The following is a 20,200-nucleotide window of genomic DNA, read 5'->3' on the forward strand; positions in this document are numbered from 1 at the left end:
TGCAAGCAGTTTCATGAGATATCCAATAGAGTCATCCATCCCTCCCTACAGTTCCCGTCACTGCTCCTCTGTTACTCAACTACCCATTCATCATTCCCCACACACCATTCCATCTGATGGTAACGTTTCTCATTCATCCATTCACTCTGTCTCTTTATCTCTCTGTATTCATCCACCGATGAAAGCACCCCCACACCCCTCACTGTTCAAACCTCTGTATCCGTCCCCCACACTCCTCCCTCTACAAACCTCTGTAACTGTCCCCTGCACCTCACCCTCTCCAAACCTCTGTATCTACCCCCACACCCCTCCGTCTCCAAACCTCTGTATCCATCCCCCACACCCCTCCCTCTACAAACCTCTGTATCTACCCCCACACCCCTCCCTCTACAAACCTCTGTATCTGCCCCCCACACCCCACCCTCTCCAAACCTGTGCATCTATCCCCATACCCCTCCTTCGCCAAGCCTCTGTATCCGGTCCCCCGCACCCCTCCCTCGCCAAACCTCTGTATCCGGTCCCCCGCACCCCTCCCTCGCCAAACCTCTGTATCTGTCCCCCGCGCGCCTCCCCTTCCAAACCTCTGTATCTACCCACACACCCCTCCCTCGCCAAACCTCTGTATCTGTCCCCTGCACCTCTCCCTCTCCAAACCTCTGTATCTACCCCACACCCCTCCCTCGCCAAACTCTTTATCCGTCCCCCACACCCCTCCCTCAACAAACCTCTGCATCTACCCCACACCCCTCCCTCGCCAAAATCTTTATCCGTCCCCCACACCCCTCCCTCAACAAACCTCTGCATCTACCCCACACCCCTCAGTCGCCAAACCTCTGTATCCACCCCACAGTGGTGGAGGAGCTGCTGCTAAGGAATGTGCACTGGGAGAGCCCACCGAGGCTCCTCTGGGGCAGGAAAGTTAGGTCTGGCGAGTGGGAGCCTTTCAGATTCATGGAGGAATTCTCCACCAAGCACAAAACGAGCCCCTGAGTGGCGTCGTGTCACCTCCTTGATATGAAGGCAATCATAATTGTTTTGCAGTGGGCTTCTTACTCCTGGGCCCGAATGCCATTGCACCTGGTTCAGTAATGAGATGTACTGCCTTGCAAAGTGGGGGTCTTCTCCACCACTTATCGAAGAAAAAAAATAGGCCCCCATCTTGCCCATTTCAATGCTCTGCCATCTCTCTGAGGCCTAAGCTAATGTGTCTCCTCTGATTCAATTTACCCTTCTTCTGGGCCATTGGTCGGGGGCCCATACTAACACTGGCACAATAGTGTTGCACTGGGCCCCAACGTAATCAAGAAAAGATAGTAAGACAATACTAATTGAAGGTTATTTTGACGCCTCACACCTCTGGGCCCCCATACTACTGCATCTGTAGCACAAATGATACCTACTAGTCTGCCCACTGGCCCATCACTCCTAGACATGAGGTCCAAAGCAGGTTGTCTGCCCTGTTATGTAAAAAACAAAAGAAGTAAATCCCACATCTCGCGGCCTGGGGCTTAGGACCTGTTCCCTGTGCAGCAAGGGTAACCTGGGCCCTCATGCAAACAAGGAAAAAAGGTTCCCATTTGCTATTTTGCTTGTAACAGACAAAATGTAGGTGCATTGCCCTAGTGCCACTGCACCTGCTGCATTAATGGTAGTGATGGCCGTTTACAATCCAAATGCCACATAATCGACCATATGCTGCAGATTCTACAGATGTAAAAAAATGTGTTTCTAGCAGAGATGGATCAAAACTTTCTAAAAAGGCAACAACACATGTTGCCACGCAGTGAAAGGCCCATCACAAAGGTTTACAGTCAGCTTTTTGATGCTTATTGCTAAAATTGGGTATTAATCTGGCACTAATGAAGGGAATTATTTGTCCACACAGTGTTACCATGGGTAAAACGGATAAAATAATGAAGTAACACCATCACAAAAAGTACTGTGCTAAACCCCATATATTGGCTTTTTTTGCCACATAATTTAGTCAACTCTGCCACATAATTGAATCCTGCCCGCTGCAGAATTCCAGCAGCCTTGCTTATACAGTGTATAATACAATTTTAAAAACAATGGCTTGCATATTCACAGTGTTTTATTCATTACTAGCAGCCCGTCCCGACGTTGTCCGGGTATGAATTGCTGGCGGCCAGTAGTATATTGTTTTGTAGGATTTTGTTTTGATAGCATTTCTTATCTGTGACAAGTCTGTGAAACGCTCCGATTCACAGTGCACTGCTGATGCACTTAAGAGTGCGCGTTCAGTAGTGTGTGAACTCGAGTTTCCCTACTTTATTTTTCCTTGCAATATTATATAGCCCGAACTCGACAACATGGCATGAGCACAATTTACATTACAGAAGAACACATTGATTTGTGGTAGGCACGGGGAGACAAAGCGATTTGCCTGGAATCACAGGATGTTGAGCTGATGCCGAGATTCGAACGTAGCTCCCCAGCTCTAAAGTTTCACAATTCTAGAACTTGTGGCGGGAGGTGTGTCTAAAAGTGTATGTCGGTGCTGGCCATCAATGAGAGAGACCTGTGCATTTTTCAAATCTGTGGTGAAAAAATATGAGTATGTTGCTGGAGATGTGGGCCGCCGTGCCACCAATGTACTTACCGGGGGGAGGCAAACACCCATTATTCCTCAACTTTCTTTCTGCATACCATCACTCCGCATACTTTCATTACGAAAGTACCATGACTTCGCAATGCCATTATAACGCATGGCATTACATTTTATATGCTTTTACCACGCATACATTTACAACGAAATTCATTGTAAATGCATGAATGGTAAAAGCATGTTTTTTAAAAATGTTTGGATAAGGTAAGTATGGGTTTAGGGGTATATGTTTTGGGGTACTGAGGTATATGTTTTGGGGTGTTTGGGTATTTTAAGGGTTCAGATAGGGGGTACAGGGGTAGTTTTACGGTTTAGGGATAGGCATGGGTTTTGGGGTACAGGGGTATTTTTAGGGTTCAGGGCAAGGTTTGGGTTTTGGGGTGTAGGAGTATTTTTGGGGTTCAGGGGTAGGTTTGGGTTTTGGGGTACAGGGGTATTTTAAGGGTTCAGGGCTAGGTTTGGGTTTTGGGGTACAGGGGTATTTTTAGGGTTCAGGGCTAGGTTTGGGTTTTGGGGTAGAGGGGTATTTTAGGGTTCAGGGGTAGGTTTGGGTTTTGGGGTACAAGGTTATTTTTATGTTTCAGGGCTAGGTTTGGGTTTTGGGGTACAGGGGTATTTTTAGGGTTCAGGGTGTAGGTTTGGGTTTTGGGGTACAGGGGCATTTTAAGGGTTCAGGGCTAGGTTTGGGTTTTGAGGTAGAGGGGTATTTTAGGGTTCAGGGGTAGGTTGGGGTTTTGGGGTACAGGGGTATTTTTAGGGTTCAGGGCTAGGTTTGGGTACAGGGGTATTTTTAAGGGTTCAGGGGAGGTTTGGGTTTTGAGGTACAGGTGTATTTATAGGGTTCAGGGCTAGGTTTGGGGTTTGGGGTGCAGGGGTATTTTTAGGGTTTAGGGTTAGGTTTGGCTTTTGGGGTACAGGGTATATTTATAGGGTTACGATGGGTTAGTGTTTAAGGGTGTCAGGGTATTTTAAGGAGTAAGGGTGGGTTATGATTATGGGGTGCAGGGGTATTTAAAGGGAGCAGGGTGGACACCCGGAGCTGGAATGTACAGAACCTGGGAAGAAAAAACAATGAAATATTGGGCACAACGCTCGCTTGTTTTTCCCGTAATCCCGTGCCCGCACACGCCCACACCCCCAGCACACGCCCACAGCCCACGATATGAGAAACGGCATGAAGGGCGGAACGTACCACACGCCCCCAGCGTTTGTCACGCCCCAGCACACGCCCACAGCACAACGCAGACGCGCCCACAAGGGACTACTTTGCTGGCACGTTTTTTTTACCTGCATCGCCTATGTCCTTCTGCTGCAACTGCCCTTTCCAACGCTGTATTGGGTGTTGTGATTGGTGCTGTGGTTCCTGAGATTACCCGCCTCAAAGGTTTGGGCTCTCTCTTTATCATATTAGTACTAGCAGCCCGTCCCGACCTTGTCCTGGAGCAATCAGGCTTCCCCGACCCCCGCCTGCCACGACATTGTCTAGCATTTCTGGCCCCCGCCCGACCCGTCCCCCGCCTGCCCCGACCCCCGCCTGCCCCGACATTGTCCCCCGGAGCCTTAAAAAGGCGACATATGATAGTCACAGCAGTGCACTATAATGTAAAACCGTCTCACTGTATTGCAACTATTACTCCAGCCTTTGCCTGGAAATTACCATTTCCATGTGTTTAGAGTGGGGATAAACTGAACCAGATTTCCTGGCTTTCCTTCGGGCTGCTTGCTTTCCCCGTCCCCGCCCGCCCCGTCCCCCGCCTGCACCGACATTGTCCCCGGAGCCTTAAAAAGGCGACATATGATAGTCACAGCAGTGCGCTTCGGGCTGTTTGCTTTCCCCGTCCACATGAAAAGTACCACGAAAAGAGGGCACATTTAAACACGGCTCCGAGGTTGACGGATCACTTTCGCCTGTGGGGTCTCTTTGAGCGGGGTTTACCCTTGACGGAGCTCGGTGTGCCGAGATTCCAGCATGGTAACAATGCCCGCGTTTCAACCTAATGACCCTTAAAGCTGAAACGCTGAAATGCTGGCGCTCTGTAGTTCAACTTCCTGAGCTGTTATGAGCGCGATCGTTGTAGTTTGGAGCCTTACATCACCCGTCCCCCGCCTGCCCCGACCCCCGCTGCCTTACCTCAGCCGCCGCTCCTCAGTCCACCGCTCCACGCAGCTCGTCACCGCTCCTCCCCCGTGCCATGTCCGCCGCTCCTGGACGCCGCTCCTCCCCGTGCTCCTGACGTCAGCACGTAGGTCGCGGCCGGCACTACTTCGAGTGGACTACTATTTTTTATAATGTAAATTGTTTAAATATAACGTATTTTTTAACTTTATATAGCCTATGTCCATCTGCACACCCTGAGGATTCCAACGATGTATCGGGTGTGTGGATTGGCGCTGTGGTTTCTGAGTTTACCCGCCTCAAAGCCTCAAAGTTCTTCCTTTATAATAGTAGTATAGATAGATTTACTTTCAATCTTCATTACTCTTACTCCTAGCCGGAATCTTCCTTGCCACATTCCAGTTTCCACACTATTACACTCTTTATGTGCTTATGGATAGCTGCATAACATTAAAAGTGTGGTATATCCTCAGCTATTTAGGATTTAGGATGAGAAAGACAGGACTGAGCCTGATTATTTACTGTTAATCTTCATTACTACTACTCCAAACCTTCAGACCACCATCTCTTTCCGGATTTTAAAAACAGATCTTAAAACTCTTCTCTTCCAAAGACACTTCTATCAATAATTCGCCTCTCCCAGCTTTCTTTCCTCCAGGCACACGCCCCATTGTACCAGGTCACGACTCTGATTTCCGCATTACACTCATAAGAGCCTCTACGACCCTGTGGCTCAAATTTGTAAACATGTATTCTGTACTTGTATAACCCTATTCGCTCCACCTTTTCTTATTCTATAATCTTGAGTAAATCTTTAGATTGTTAATCTATAACTCTCACCACGACTAGCTATTGTACCCATAAGTAGTTTTACCTACTTCCATGCTACTCTCATTCCTTATGTAATTTACTTTTTTCTATTGTAAAGCTCTCTGACAACTCTCGGTAAAGTTTGCTCTATATAAAAATGCACACATAAATAAATAAATAAATAAAGTAGTCTGAGTCTTCCTCATCCAGTCCAGTTTTCCCACTCTCGCACCTCCTTTGCTGGCTTCTAAATGAGTGGCAATGAATACCACTGGTAAGTAGTCAGGCCATTCTTTGGAGTAAGGCTCCAACAATCTTTCTTCGCATGCTAACTAGATAAGCTTTTTATTCAGGCGCGGCCAGCACAGGTAAATCGGTGGACTGGGGGGATAGGGGGAGTCGACAGACGACGGGATAGGTCAAAATAAATTTTTAAAAAATTTACTTACCTTGCCCTCGCACACATAGCCGAGTCGGCGATATGGGGCGTGCAAGGTAGGTGTTTTTTTCTTATAATTTTTTTATTTAATTATAACGATCCCATCCTCTGACCACTCCAAGCCTCCCACCCCTCCCCGCCGCTCTTACCTGTGCTGGCTGCACCTGGTTTTATTCATGTCCATCAAAGTTTCCGAACACCTTCGTGATGACCAAATAAGAACAGCACATTCCAACAATAATATTGTTTTTGTTGGCGGTAAACCGCAGGCCTGGGCTGACTCCAAAAAAGAATTCAAACATGTTTGTGCTGCTTTTCATACACTGGGCTGATCAATTACAGTGATTGCCGAAGAGGCAGACCCAGGAAAACTAAAATGTAATTAACTGTTTAGGAGATTAAAAAGATGCACTATCTGAAAGGGCTATGTCGAAGCATGCAAAGCCCTTGCATGTTGTGGCTGTGTGTGTGCTGGTATGCAGCTGTGTGCTGCTCCTATATGGTGAAAAGGGATTTCATAACAAGCTGCCTCGGTGTTGCCTACAGAATAGCTGTGTCTTTTGCATTGCCTGACAAAGGTTAGTACAGCACTGGTATGCTCTAAAGCGATTACTGTAGCCACCTCGGTCTCAAAGCCATCAAGCATTGGCAATGCATGCCACATGTTTTGGTTCTATATACATTGGAAAGAGGTTTGCAAGGTTAAGACACGGAAGGAAGGGAAAGTACATGGGTCGCAATAGTGAATGCCTCTTTCCCACATAGGGGAGCTTGCACTGCTGGTACCTCTACCGTGTCTGTGCTGTTTGTTGGTGAAGCCGGGTTAATACATTCTCACGACAGAAATCGGGTAGCGTGGGGTCTGCGTGGGAAGGAGAAGAGGAGTCGAGGAGGGCTCTGAGCAGATCAGGGTCAAGTATGCAGCACAGGGTCAAAGGGAGAGCACTGGGTCAGGGAGTGGGAGGGTTACACAGACTTCAGGAGGGCCAGCACCACCTGCTCCGAGGACAGCAGCAAATCATCGCAGGTCCGCCACAGCGTGCATAGCAGTAAACCTGTCACAGTGGAAGAGGCGTGCAACGCCCATAGGGCTAGAGGGCTATAGATGCCGCCCCCCCCACTCACTCCCACCCCACATGTGTCTCGGCCCGGACTGCTGCTGATTGAGCTGCTATGACATCTGCTGGGCAGTGTCTGGAGTCTTATCTCTGCCACAACTAAGTTTTTCACAGGTCTTTAAAAGACTATTTACATATATGACTTTGAAAACTGGTTAACAAGGCTTAGTTTATTCTTCACTGGTGTCAGTACCTGCTGGATCCCCACTCTGCCTATTCCTTACATTTGTATTTTACTTTTACTGCCACAGTGGGCGAATGCATCTCGTGAAAAGGCATATTACAAGTAAGGATGCCGCCTTTCCAAAAGAAAAAGCCCGGCTATTCGCTGTTTAAAGAGCCTGCACAGGCCTTGCCTTAGCTGTAAATAGGGTTGGAAACAAATTCTCTGTTTCCTTTAATTATTAGCCAAGGATCATTAATGCATCCCTAGAACACATTTAAAGTGCTTTCTATTGATATTTGCTGTTTGAGGTATGCACAGATAAGTGCTAATAATATTGGCTTTCATTGATTTCGCTTTTTTTTGTACTGCCTAATCACGAGAGTGAAAGTTTATTGCAGGATCAGCACATTATTTATTTCCTCTACCCTCCATTCCTGATTGATGCCATATTAGCATGTTAATCGACAGCTTGCATGGGGTTTCAGATAATTTTAACTATTGCTGAGTTACTCCAAGTGACTGGGAAAATCTTTCATTTAGACAGCCCACTCCTCAGTCTAACCCTTCACTTTCACTCTCACCCTGCACTCAAAGCAATCACACTGCTCGCCATGCACTCATTCCATTCACCCTCCTCCTACCCTGCACTAACACGAGCATACAGCTCACCCTGCACGCACATGACACTTCAATCACCTGTCACTACCACCGCTCATCCAACACTCACAGCTATCACACTGCTCTCCATCCACTTACGCTGTTACCCTGCACTCACACCATTAATTTCCCTCTTACTCTATGCTCACACAAGCTCACTGCTCACCTCGCACTCACAGCTACCACACTGCACTCATGCCCCTTGCCATGAACTCACGCCGTTGTTCTCCCCCCACTTATCCTGCGGTCTCATGAGCGCACCACTCATTCTGCACTCATAGTGATCACACTGCATTCACACCATTCACCATGCACTTGCGCTGATAATGTTCTACTCACCCCGTTGTCTCACGAACACACTACTCACCCTGCACTCATGTGACACTTTACTCACCTGTCACTCTCACTGCTTACTCTGCAATCTCACTCAAGCAAGCACATCACTAAATATGCATTAATTTGTCCTGCTCTCCACTTTCATCTGCATCCAAACTCATATGGTTACATCACTCACCCTGCAGTCTCTCCTCTCACACTGATGCATCGTTCGCCGTGCACTCACATAGGCACTTCTGTCACTCACACAGCTCATACTTAACTCACATGGGCACAGCACTCACCCTGCACTTACACCAGGCAAACAAGCACTACACTCACCCTCGAATCACACCACTCACTCAGCACCCCCTCCTCTCACCCCGCACTCACACAAACACCATCACCCAGCACTTACATGAGCACACCTCTTACTCTGCACATATAAAAATTACACAACTATAATGAATATACACATAATTTTGCAAATGCACCCTCAGAACACCTGATCTTTTTGCAGTACTAGATGCCTACTTAGTTCATCTGCAACAACACGACTGGGGTAAGAGGGGAGAGTGGACTGAGAATGTGGTATGGCATGAGAATGGAGATTAGGGCTGAGGCTTTGGCGTATGGTGCTGGATTGAGCAACGTGTGGCACCTTCAGCAAGTCCTGGCATACCATTCACCACAATACTTCATTCTGGACATGTGTTTCTTTTTTACCTTATAAGCTGGGTCTGGAAATCCCAAAATGCAAAGTGCTACTGGATACAATCCATGGTTACAGAAGCAGTCAAGCATTTCATAAGATAAGTTGGATGCTGCGATATTACATGTTAGAAAGTGGACTAGATCATTTCCAATGCCGTAGCTGCTTGAGCCACATATGAATCCACATATAAGACCTGTACAGCTATTTTAAGGAAGTGCACTTCTCAGTCACTTCATCCTTGTAACAAACATTGACAATGCAATAGATTATTATTTTTCTATAGTGTATAGAGTATATGCTTTTTATTAAGCTTCACTAAAAGGCAAGAGAGGTATAGGAGAAGCAGCAAGGCAAGTTTTTTCTAACACAATAAAAGCAGATTGATTAATGGAAGTGTGAGTGGCAGTGTGTCGGTGTGTGAGTGTGACAGTACAAATGTATGAAAGAGTGTAAGAGATATAGTGAGGTTGAGTGTTTGAGAGAATGTGAGTGTGAAGTAAGCTGCTTGTCTGACTTACTAAAGGTTAGTTTTGCCTTATGGACAAGGGCACTAATAGCATATGGATGGGAGGTGTTACCTATGGCAAACTGCAGGCCCTGTCATGCTTCTAAGACACCCTCATTGGCTGTGGGGACTTGAACTGTCTAACTGAGAAAGCAGACTGCCACATCATTGTGTTTTTCGTACATGACTGAATTCCCCTCAGGATCCAACAGGAGTACGACAAGCACTGTTGCTCAATGGCAGCCCATGGCTTCTCCCCAAACAAATATTGTACTCAAGGTAACCAAGATGTGGGCAGAGACAAAACCTCTCTCTTAGAAGTGCTTTTAACGCTCTTTTTCTGTTGATCACGTATGGTCAGGTGACTGCTGCAATGTGCATTCATACCTAAAATATTTTACATCTCATTGGGTAAACTAAAACTTATCACTTCTTTTTCCCTATATACTGGCTATGAGGTTAGCTCCAATCCCATTTCTGGAAATTCTTGTCCTGCTCCACTGCAGGGAGCAGAGCTGGCTGAATGGTACCATAACCAGTGTTTTTGTTGGGGGGCACTGTGTTTAAAAATACCTTTTTGTTTAAAATCACATGAACTTCCTTGTGCATCCAGCAGTTTTCAGGAAACAATAAAAATGTCATGAAAATACTGGTAATTAATGTTCCTACTGGTGAATGAACCTAACCAGAATGTTGTCTTGTGGCAGTTTATACTCAACATTAAGTAGCGCGGAGGGTCACTGTGCCTGATGCAAAGAATATGTACCATGCAGATCACAGAACTGAGCGTGAGTGAATTATGAGTAGCACTATAAAAAAAAATTAAACGTATGTCAGAGAGAGGCTGTAGGGTGATGCGGTGACTGTTGTGAGGAAATTCATAGAGAATGTGGTAATGGGGTGGGGGGTGCCAAAAAAGACTGTAGCACGGATTCCACCAGCGCTATAGCCAGCCCTGGCTACATATGTTAGCCCTCCACTCGAAGTTCGGGTCTAGCTGAACCCCTGAGTTGGAATGTTGGTCCTACTTACATTTTTCTCTAAAATTCACTGGATGCATATGGACAGATAGTGGAAAAATCACTGCAGGGTTCTGCCCATAACTATGGCAGTTAATTTAGAGAACAATGGTCCTTAGTGTAGAAATATATATGGAAAAAAATAGGATATAGACCTTATTGGGTGCTATATATATTCAATGCCCAGCCGGACAGAGAAATTTATTGTGTTAATGTTTTGGAATAAAAAGGAATACACGAAAGAACATTACAGCGGGACGCAATCCGGCACCCGACAAAAAGAGGGAAGTGAGGAAACAAAGGATAACAATTTAAACAGTCAAACAAATAAGAAGTTACAGGCAAAACCTTAGAGCTGTGGTAGCTTGCACTTGGCATACAATGAGACAAGCTTAACCAAATAGTAGCCACAATAATTAAACACATTGGATAATAGTGGTACTATTTTGAAATGTCGATGACGTTTCGATCCCAAGCTCATTAGTAAGAGGGATCATCATCAGGACTAATTAATAACAATTGCCTGGCATATACCAATAACGCCTGTTGGAGTAAAAACAGGGAAATAAACAACAGTGACCTGTCAGAGTCATAAAAATGGGGAAGGTTTCAGCATGTCAACAATATTTTTACATTGGTGCATGAACCAGGTGATTTAAGGCAAACAGGTGAATTAAAATAAAACGCAGGATCAACCAATATTTAGCCGCAAGTGATGTGAAAGGAAGGGAGATGTTGGACCTATTCGTTATAGAGCACGACCATAGTTTTACAGCGTAAAAAGGGAATGGTGTTGGATCTATTCGTGAAAACAAGTGATTGGTGTTACAGCTTTGGGTCATGGCACTGGGGTGCGCGTATCGTGACTGTTGAGTGTCTGAGAGGGAATAGAATTGCAACAGGATCAATGGCTTCGAAAATCAGACGTTGCACGGCTGTAGTTGGTGACTAATTAGCCAAAGTGGGCAGGCGCGTCGCGTAATGTTACTTTCCAAGGGTACATGAACATGCAATGCCTAGTGCCTGGTGCGTAATAATGCTCAAATATATAACGTCCATGTGAGGGTGAATTAAGGTGCCCTTATTGGTTGCATTTAGTGTAATCGGTGCGTGAAGTGAAGAAGGCAATTTGGACAGAGGGCTTACCACAATGTAGGGGATGATTATGGCGCGCTGGGCGAGCCAGTGGTAGCTTCTCCGAGCCACTCAGACCCGTGTGGGCCGTGATTTTAAGTCGAACCGCTGGAGATAGAGAATTGTCTGGATTTAGTGTCTAATAGTAGGTGTGCAATGGCGATATAGTATAAGTGAAGCATGCGACGCGTACCTTTTACGCGTTCCTCATAATGGGGCCAGTTTACTTGAGCATAGATCTTGTCCAGGGTAAAGTCCTCGATTTATGCGAGGTGAGATTTTAATCCGCTTTCTCCGTAGTGGTGGAGGGGCTGCGGTGAAGGCTCGGCAGTTGTGGAGCTACGAGGGATTAAACGGAAAAAGGGGGGAAGAGATGACAATCCACCTGGGCAGAACCGAGAATTAGGGCTTTTGAAAGTATGACGAGGAGTGGGAACCACTCATGGACAGTTCTCTTACCTCTAGCAATTACAGCAACGGTGTGCTGTTGGTTCCAAGGCGTGATATAGTAAGAGAGAGTACTCCCAGTTGATTTGAGGTCCAGAGGGGGGAGAAACAAACCAAGCAAAAAATACAAAAACCTCAAATATGGACCTATATTCCTTTTAACATTGAATAAATCTCCAAGGTGCTTGGAAACGGATGCCAAAGAGAGAAACTTCACAGTGTTATCAAAACATATATATTTATTAGATTTTTTTTAGAAAGTTATTTCTTTAAAAAGAACATTAATGCATCTGTGCATATCAAATCATTTTATCGTCAATAAGAAATTCATAACTTTTACAAACATAATTTTTTCTCAAAATTCTGTGAGATATAATGCTAAAAGTGTGCCCTCTAATAACAACTATTCTTACCACTCATACATGCATACTAATATGTCAGTCATACCATTCCTATTTGTGAGAAAAGACAACCTATCAACATAAGCACAAGGACTAAATATAACAAAACATGAAACTAACATAAATGGCAGCTCTAAGGTGTACTTAGTGGGAAGCTCAAAGAGCCTGGATGATAACGTTCTGCTGGTGTAGGTGGAGTTAACCAGTTTGTATCCACAACAGGTAGATGTTAGGCCGACGTACGTTTCGGTGAATGTCACCTTCCTCAGGGCCAAGGACAACGTGTGCAAAGATATTACATAAATACAGTATTAAAAGAGTTGGGAGGGCATAGTACAATTTTCTGAAAAATAGACAAAGAGGACGTTTGTAAATATCATTGTTACTTTTTCGTTTTTGACATTTTTAGCTCAATGGCATCGGCTATGTACAAAATTTCTTTAATAACATTGTATTAGTGCTCATAGCTATAGGTGGAACCTTATGCCAGTTTTAATAAAAAAAAAGGTCATAGGGCTCTAGTCGAGAAAGAGAAGAAAGAACAGTGAGAGTAGTATGACACCGAGCAAATTATTCCCATAAAGGTGAATCACCTAATGTGCTCAAGAGGTATATGTAAAGATTAGAAAATTATTCTCAAGTTCTAATGTTTCATGCTTATATAAAGGGAGTGGGTTTACCTATGGTGTGGGTGCTACAAGTATGAGTAGAACTGAAGGGCAGATGTTGGACGTTCCTCTAGGGTGTAAACTGGAGAAAGACACAGGAATATATTTATGGTTGCATAGTCACATAGCAACTGGAATAGTATGATGGCAGTGAGAACCACCTATATTACCTCAGTTTCAAGGTTAGACATGCTTTTGAAACTATTAGATGTAGGTCCTATCGGGTGTGAGATTCAGGAGACTGCTGCGTATCGGGGGTGTTTTCTGTATAGACAAAAGGTATAAACCGTTTGATAAATATCTATGTGATCCAAGGGGTAAAAGAAAATTTACAGTACATGGAGGAAAATTACCTGATCGTTAATATTTTTGGGGTGTTGTACACTATGATATTGTTGTTCTGCCAGCTTGTTTTATCTATAATAAGAAGACAAAGAAATTTGGCAAGCCCAAGTATTACTACTAAATGTTAAAGCAAGGGACGTTTAATAAAAATGAGAAGAATCGCGCATACACTGCTGAGTCGAATGCAATGATAGTTACATTGGGAGGCGCCCGCAAGCACGATTATATGTGGGCAAGAATTTTATAGAGACATATCACTAAGGGGCTTGTTAGTACCCTGGTCTGGTTTAGCGCGCCGCCAAAGAAGTTACCTGGTATGGGGTATTTTGAGACTATTAAATACAAGCGTGAAAGCAGCAGGGATTTGTTTCTTGTCTCACCTGTTTCAAATGTGCTGGCGCCGCGACTAGGGGTTCCGGGAATTCGGCCCAACGCGAAGATTCATAAGAGCGATGCCGAATGTTTAAAAATTGCCTTAGGGATGAAAGTGAGAGCGTGATCAGTACACCTAGCTAATAGTTGTAGCACCTGGCTAAGGCTCAACTAAGGGGCACTGGTAGAAAGTTAGGGGTACACGGTATATATCATGTGGCTAAGACGTAAGGCTGCATAGTTATTGAAAATTCTTAGTGCGCCCTGCTAGTTGGAGTACGGGTTTACACGAGCAGAGCACGATTAATTAAAGGAATGCCGAAAGGTGGTCTGGAAACAAATAAGAAAAAAGGCAAAATAACTGGAGGGTTTTGACTAAGGCTAAGTTTTAAAGCGATGATAGTTTTAGACAAACGTAAACTTTCATGTAGCTTGAAATGACGCTGCATGATGCTAGCACATGTATACAACGATCTAATCGTTAGAGTCGAACAAAACGCGAGCAGGGCAAAGTTCCGTTGTGGTCTTACCTGATTCTCACTACGCTGTTATCGCGACCGGGGGTTCTAGGGACGTGGCCCAAATGCAGGAATTATACAGATAACGGAACGAAGTTTAAATACAACCCACAAACTCGAGACAGGTGGGGAGTGAGTGATATAGAGGTGGGACTCATACTATAATTCACTAGAGATGACGGACTAGGGCTGAAAGGCGCCTGACATGGCGGCCATATTGGAATGTACTTAGTAAAAGATTTTTTCTATTAGAAAGGAAACAGACAAAAAGATGGAATACGTTATGATCTGTTACTCTCAGGAGTTGCTAGGTTTGCTGCGAAAAAATGATGCGACCTAGTTTTGTGGAGGTTTGCAGTATAATGTTTTAGACGAAGAAAAAGCACACCAACCAAACAATGGAAGGTGTGTTTATTTACATTGCTTAAGTGGAGGATTGGAGTGCATTAACGTTCTCATAGCGTTACTATCCACGAAATTTCCTCGTTATGGCCAAATCGGACTGTTTCTAAAAGGTGAATCCAAAAGGTTTCACGCTTTTTGCGGAAAGTTGTGGGATCCTTTCCAGGGGGTGTGTGAACATGCTCCAGAATCTGCCATCGTAGGTCTTTTTCATTGTGGCCATACTGAACAAAGTGGGATACCATGGGGGCATTTGTTTTTTGCGTTCTAATAGCAGACTTGTGTTCAGAGAGTCTAATACGGACTTCTCTGGATGTCTCACCTACATATCCAATGTCACACGGGCACTTGATAAGGTATATGACATTTGTGGTTCTGCAGTTGGTCATTTCTTTTAAATTTCCTTGTTTTTGGCCATAGGTCCATTTCTCTCCAAGAATAATCTGGTCACAAGCGTGGCAGCCACCACATTTATGGTTGCCCTTTGGTAGAGGCTTACCATCAATGGTTTTCAGAAAACCATTGATGGTAAGCCTCTACCAAAGGCTGGCATAAGGTTCCACCTATAGCTATGAGCACTAATACAATGTTATTAAAGAAATTTTGTACATAGCCGATGCCATTGAGCTAAAAATGTCAAAAACGAAAAAGTAACAATGATATTTACAAACGTCCTCTTTGTCTATTTTTCAGAAAATTGTACTATGCCCTCCCAACTCTTTTAATACTGTATTTATGTAATATCTTTGCACACGTTGTCCTTGGCCCTGAGGAAGGTGACATTCACCGAAACGTACGTCGGCCTAACATCTACCTGTTGTGGATACAAACTGGTTAACTCCACCTACACCAGCAGAACGTTATCATCCAGGCTCTTTGAGCTTCCCACTAAGTACACCTTAGAGCTGCCATTTATGTTAGTTTCATGTTTTGTTATATTTAGTCCTTGTGCTTATGTTGATAGGTTGTCTTTTCTCACAAATAGGAATGGTATGACTGACATATTAGTATGCATGTATGAGTGGTAAGAATAGTTGTTATTAGAGGGCACACTTTTAGCATTATATCTCACAGGGCATGCCCTTTGGTAGAGGCTTACCATCAATGGTTTTCTGAAAACCATTGATGGTAAGCCTCTACCAAAGGGCAACCATAAATCTGGTGGCTGCCACGCTTGTGACCAGATTATTCTTGGAGAGAAATGGACCTATGGCCAAAAACAAGGAAATTTAAAAGAAATGACCAACTGCAGAACCACAAATGTCATATACCTTATCAAGTGCCCGTGTGACATTGGATATGTAGGTGAGACATCCAGAGAAGTCCGTATTAGACTCTCTGAACACAAGTCTGCTATTAGAACGCAAAAAACAAATGCCCCCATGGTATCCCACTTTGTTCAGTATGGCCACAATGAAAAAGACCTACGATGGCAGATTCTGGAGCATGTTCACACACCCCCTGGAAAGGATCCCACAACTTTCCGCAAAAAGCGTGAAACCTTTTGGATTCACCTTTTAGAAACAGTCCGATTTGGCCATAACGAGGAAATTTCGTGGATAGTAACGCTATGAGAACGTTAATGCACTCCAATCCTCCACTTAAGCAATGTAAATAAACACACCTTCCATTGTTTGGTTGGTGTGCTTTTTCTTCGTCTAAAACATTATACTGCAAACCTCCACAAAACTAGGTCGCATCATTTTTTCGCAGCAAACCTAGCAACTCCTGAGAGTAACAGATCATAACGTATTCCATCTTTTTGTCTGTTTCCTTTCTAATAGAAAACATTTTTTACTAAGTACATTCCAATATGGCCGCCATGTCAGGCGCCTTTCAGCCCTAGTCCGTCATCTCTAGTGAATTATAGTATGAGTCCCACCTCTATATCACTCACTCCCCACCTGTCTCGAGTTTGTGGGTTGTATTTAAACTTCGTTCCGTTATCTGTATAATTCCTGCATTTGGGCCACGTCCCTAGAACCCCCGGTCGCGATAACAGCATAGTGAGAATCAGGTAAGACCACAACGGAACTTTGCCCTGCTCGCGTTTTGTTCGACTCTAACGATTAGATCGTTGTATACATGTGCTAGCATCATGCAGCGTCATTTCAAGCTACATGAAAGTTTACGTTTGTCTAAAACTATCATCGCTTTAAAACTTAGCCTTAGTCAAAACCCTCCAGTTATTTTGCCTTTTTTCTTATTTGTTTCCAGACCACCTTTCGGCATTCATTTAATTAATCGTGCTCTGCTCGCGTAAACCCGTACTCCAACTAGCAGGGCGCACTAAGAATTTTCAATAACTATGCAGCCTTACGTCTTAGCCACATGATATATACCGTGTACCCCTAACTTTCTACCAGTGCCCCTTAGTTGAGCCTTAGCCAGGTGCTACAACTATTAGCTAGGTGTACTGATCACGCTCTCACTTTCATCCCTAAGGCAATTTTTAAACATTCGGCATCGCTCTTATGAATCTTCGCGTTGGGCCGAATTCCCGGAACCCCTAGTCGCGGCGCCAGCACATTTGAAACAGGTGAGACAAGAAACAAATCCCTGCTGCTTTCACGCTTGTATTTAATAGTCTCAAAATACCCCATACCAGGTAACTTCTTTGGCGGCGCGCTAAACCAGACCAGGGTACTAACAAGCCCCTTAGTGATATGTCTCTATAAAATTCTTGCCCACATATAATCGTGCTTGCGGGCGCCTCCCAATGTAACTATCATTGCATTCGACTCAGCAGTGTATGCGCGATTCTTCTCATTTTTATTAAACGTCCCTTGCTTTAACATTTAGTAGTAATACTTGGGCTTGCCAAATTTCTTTGTCTTCTTATTATAGATAAAACAAGCTGGCAGAACAACAATATCATAGTGTACAACACCCCAAAAATATTAACGATCAGGTAATTTTCCTCCATGTACTGTAAATTTTCTTTTACCCCTTGGATCACATAGATATTTATCAAACGGTTTATACCTTTTGTCTATACAGAAAACACCCCCGATACGCAGCAGTCTCCTGAATCTCACACCCGATAGGACCTACATCTAATAGTTTCAAAAGCATGTCTAACCTTGAAACTGAGGTAATATAGGTGGTTCTCACTGCCATCATACTATTCCAGTTGCTATGTGAATATGCAACCATAAATATATTCCTGTGTCTTTCTCCAGTTTACACCCTAGAGGAACGTCCAACATCTGCCCTTCAGTTCTACTCATACTTGTAGCACCCACACCATAGGTAAACCCACTCCCTTTATATAAGCATGAAACATTAGAACTTGAGAATAATTTTCTAATCTTTACATATACCTCTTGAGCACATTAGGTGATTCACCTTTATGGGAATAATTTGCTCGGTGTCATACTACTCTCACTGTTCTTTCTTCTCTTTCTCGACTAGAGCCCTATGACCTTTTTTTTTTTGATTAAAACTGGCATAAGGTTCGACCTATAGCTATGAGCACTAATACAATGTTATTAAAGAAATTTTGTACATAGCCGATGCCATTGAGCTAAAAATGTCAAAAACGAAAAAGTAACAATGATATTTACAAACGTCCTCTTTGTCTATTTTTCAGAAAATTGTACTATGCCCTCCCAACTCTTTTAATACTGTATTTATGTAATATCTTTGCACACGTTGTCCTTGGCCCTGAGGAAGGTGACATTCACCGAAACGTACGTCGGCCTAACATCTACCTGTTGTGGATACAAACTGGTTAACTCCACCTACACCAGCAGAACGTTATCATCCAGGCTCTTTGAGCTTCCCACTAAGTACACCTTAGAGCTGCCATTTATGTTAGTTTCATGTTTTGTTATATTTAGTCCTTGTGCTTATGTTGATAGGTTGTCTTTTCTCACAAATAGGAATGGTATGACTGACATATTAGTATGCATGTATGAGTGGTAAGAATAGTTGTTATTAGAGGGCACACTTTTAGCATTATATCTCACAGAATTTTGAGAAAAAATTATGTTTGTAAAAGTTATGAATTTCTTATTGATGATAAAATGATTTGATATGCACAGATGCATTAATGTTCTTTTTAAAGAAATAACTTTCTAAAAAAAATCTAATAAATATATATGTTTTGATAACACTGTGAAGTTTCTCTCTTTGGCATCCGTTTCCAAGCACCTTGGAGATTTATTCAATGTTAAAAGGAATATAGGTCCATATTTGAGGTTTTTGTATTTTTTGCTTGGTTCCAAGGCGTGATGGCAGGAACTGCTGGATTAAGGCAACGTGCTTGTTTAAATAAAGTGCTGTTAGCCGCCATCTTGAGTGAGTAAGCAATTAGAGAGTGAAGACAGACTATGTTGGTCTGCGCGGGGAGAGGCTGCAGGTCCGCCAGAGAATGTGGCGATTAGTTAAAAAAGGAATTGGAATCTTGCAGTGCCGTTTAAGCCAACTCAGATGATATTGTTAAGCGGGGTAGAGGTACTAAGCCAAAAGGACCATATTTACGAATTAAGAGAGGCAGTGCAGTGAGACAATGAGCCCCGAGTGGTCAAAGTGGTGAAGTGAGCATAAACAGTTCATATTAAAACTTTTAATTACAACGTGTTACGTATATTTCTAAATACAAAGGGAAAAATAGAAAGAACACTTGATCATTAGGCTAGACTTTCAGAGAAGGCCTATATTGTTCAATTGAGTAGGCCAAGAAGACCTATTGAGAGACTGGGAGAATTTTTAAACGATGTGCAGAGTGTCAGAATGGCATTTGTAAGGATTAAGGAGTCATCTTACAAAACCTATTCAATTGTTCAGTTGGAGTTGACAAGTCCTAAGTGTGCTGTTTCAAATTCATAGTAATGTAGTCCAGTCTTCAGTCCTGTTAAGACCATTCCGGATGGTGTCAAAGAGAATTATCAATTTCAGTTCTTCTCTATTGAGTAGTTGGGCAATGTTACCTCCTCATTGTGGGAGTTTCAGTGCTTTCAGGATTGTCCAACGAATATCATCTTCGTCATGGTTGGCCTGTATGAAATGATCCACCAATGGTGCGTTGGCTGTTTTGCACCTGATCCGACTCCAGTGCTGGACAATCCTCTTTTTATTTTCTGTGTTGTCTGGCCAATATACAGTTTTTGGCAGGGACAGTGTATTAGATAGATTATATTGCATGTATTGCAGTTCGAGAATGCACGACAATTTACAGTGATGTTATTAAAAGTGAAACATTTACGTTCAATGGTGAATTCGCACACATTGCAACCCCCACATTTAGAGTGTCCCACAATGGGAGCCAGGCCCCATACAGAATCAAGTGTTGTGTGAGGGTTGGGGGTGGGCAAAGCTGCTCTCACTAGATGGTCTTTTAAATTTCGGCTTTTGCGAAAAGCAAATAGTGGTCTCTCGATACTCAAGCTGCCTGCATTTACAATTGGCTAGTGTTGGATGATC

Source organism: Lissotriton helveticus, chromosome 3_1, assembly GCF_964261635.1.
Source record: "Lissotriton helveticus chromosome 3_1, aLisHel1.1, whole genome shotgun sequence".
Classification (NCBI taxonomy): domain Eukaryota; kingdom Metazoa; phylum Chordata; class Amphibia; order Caudata; family Salamandridae; genus Lissotriton; species Lissotriton helveticus.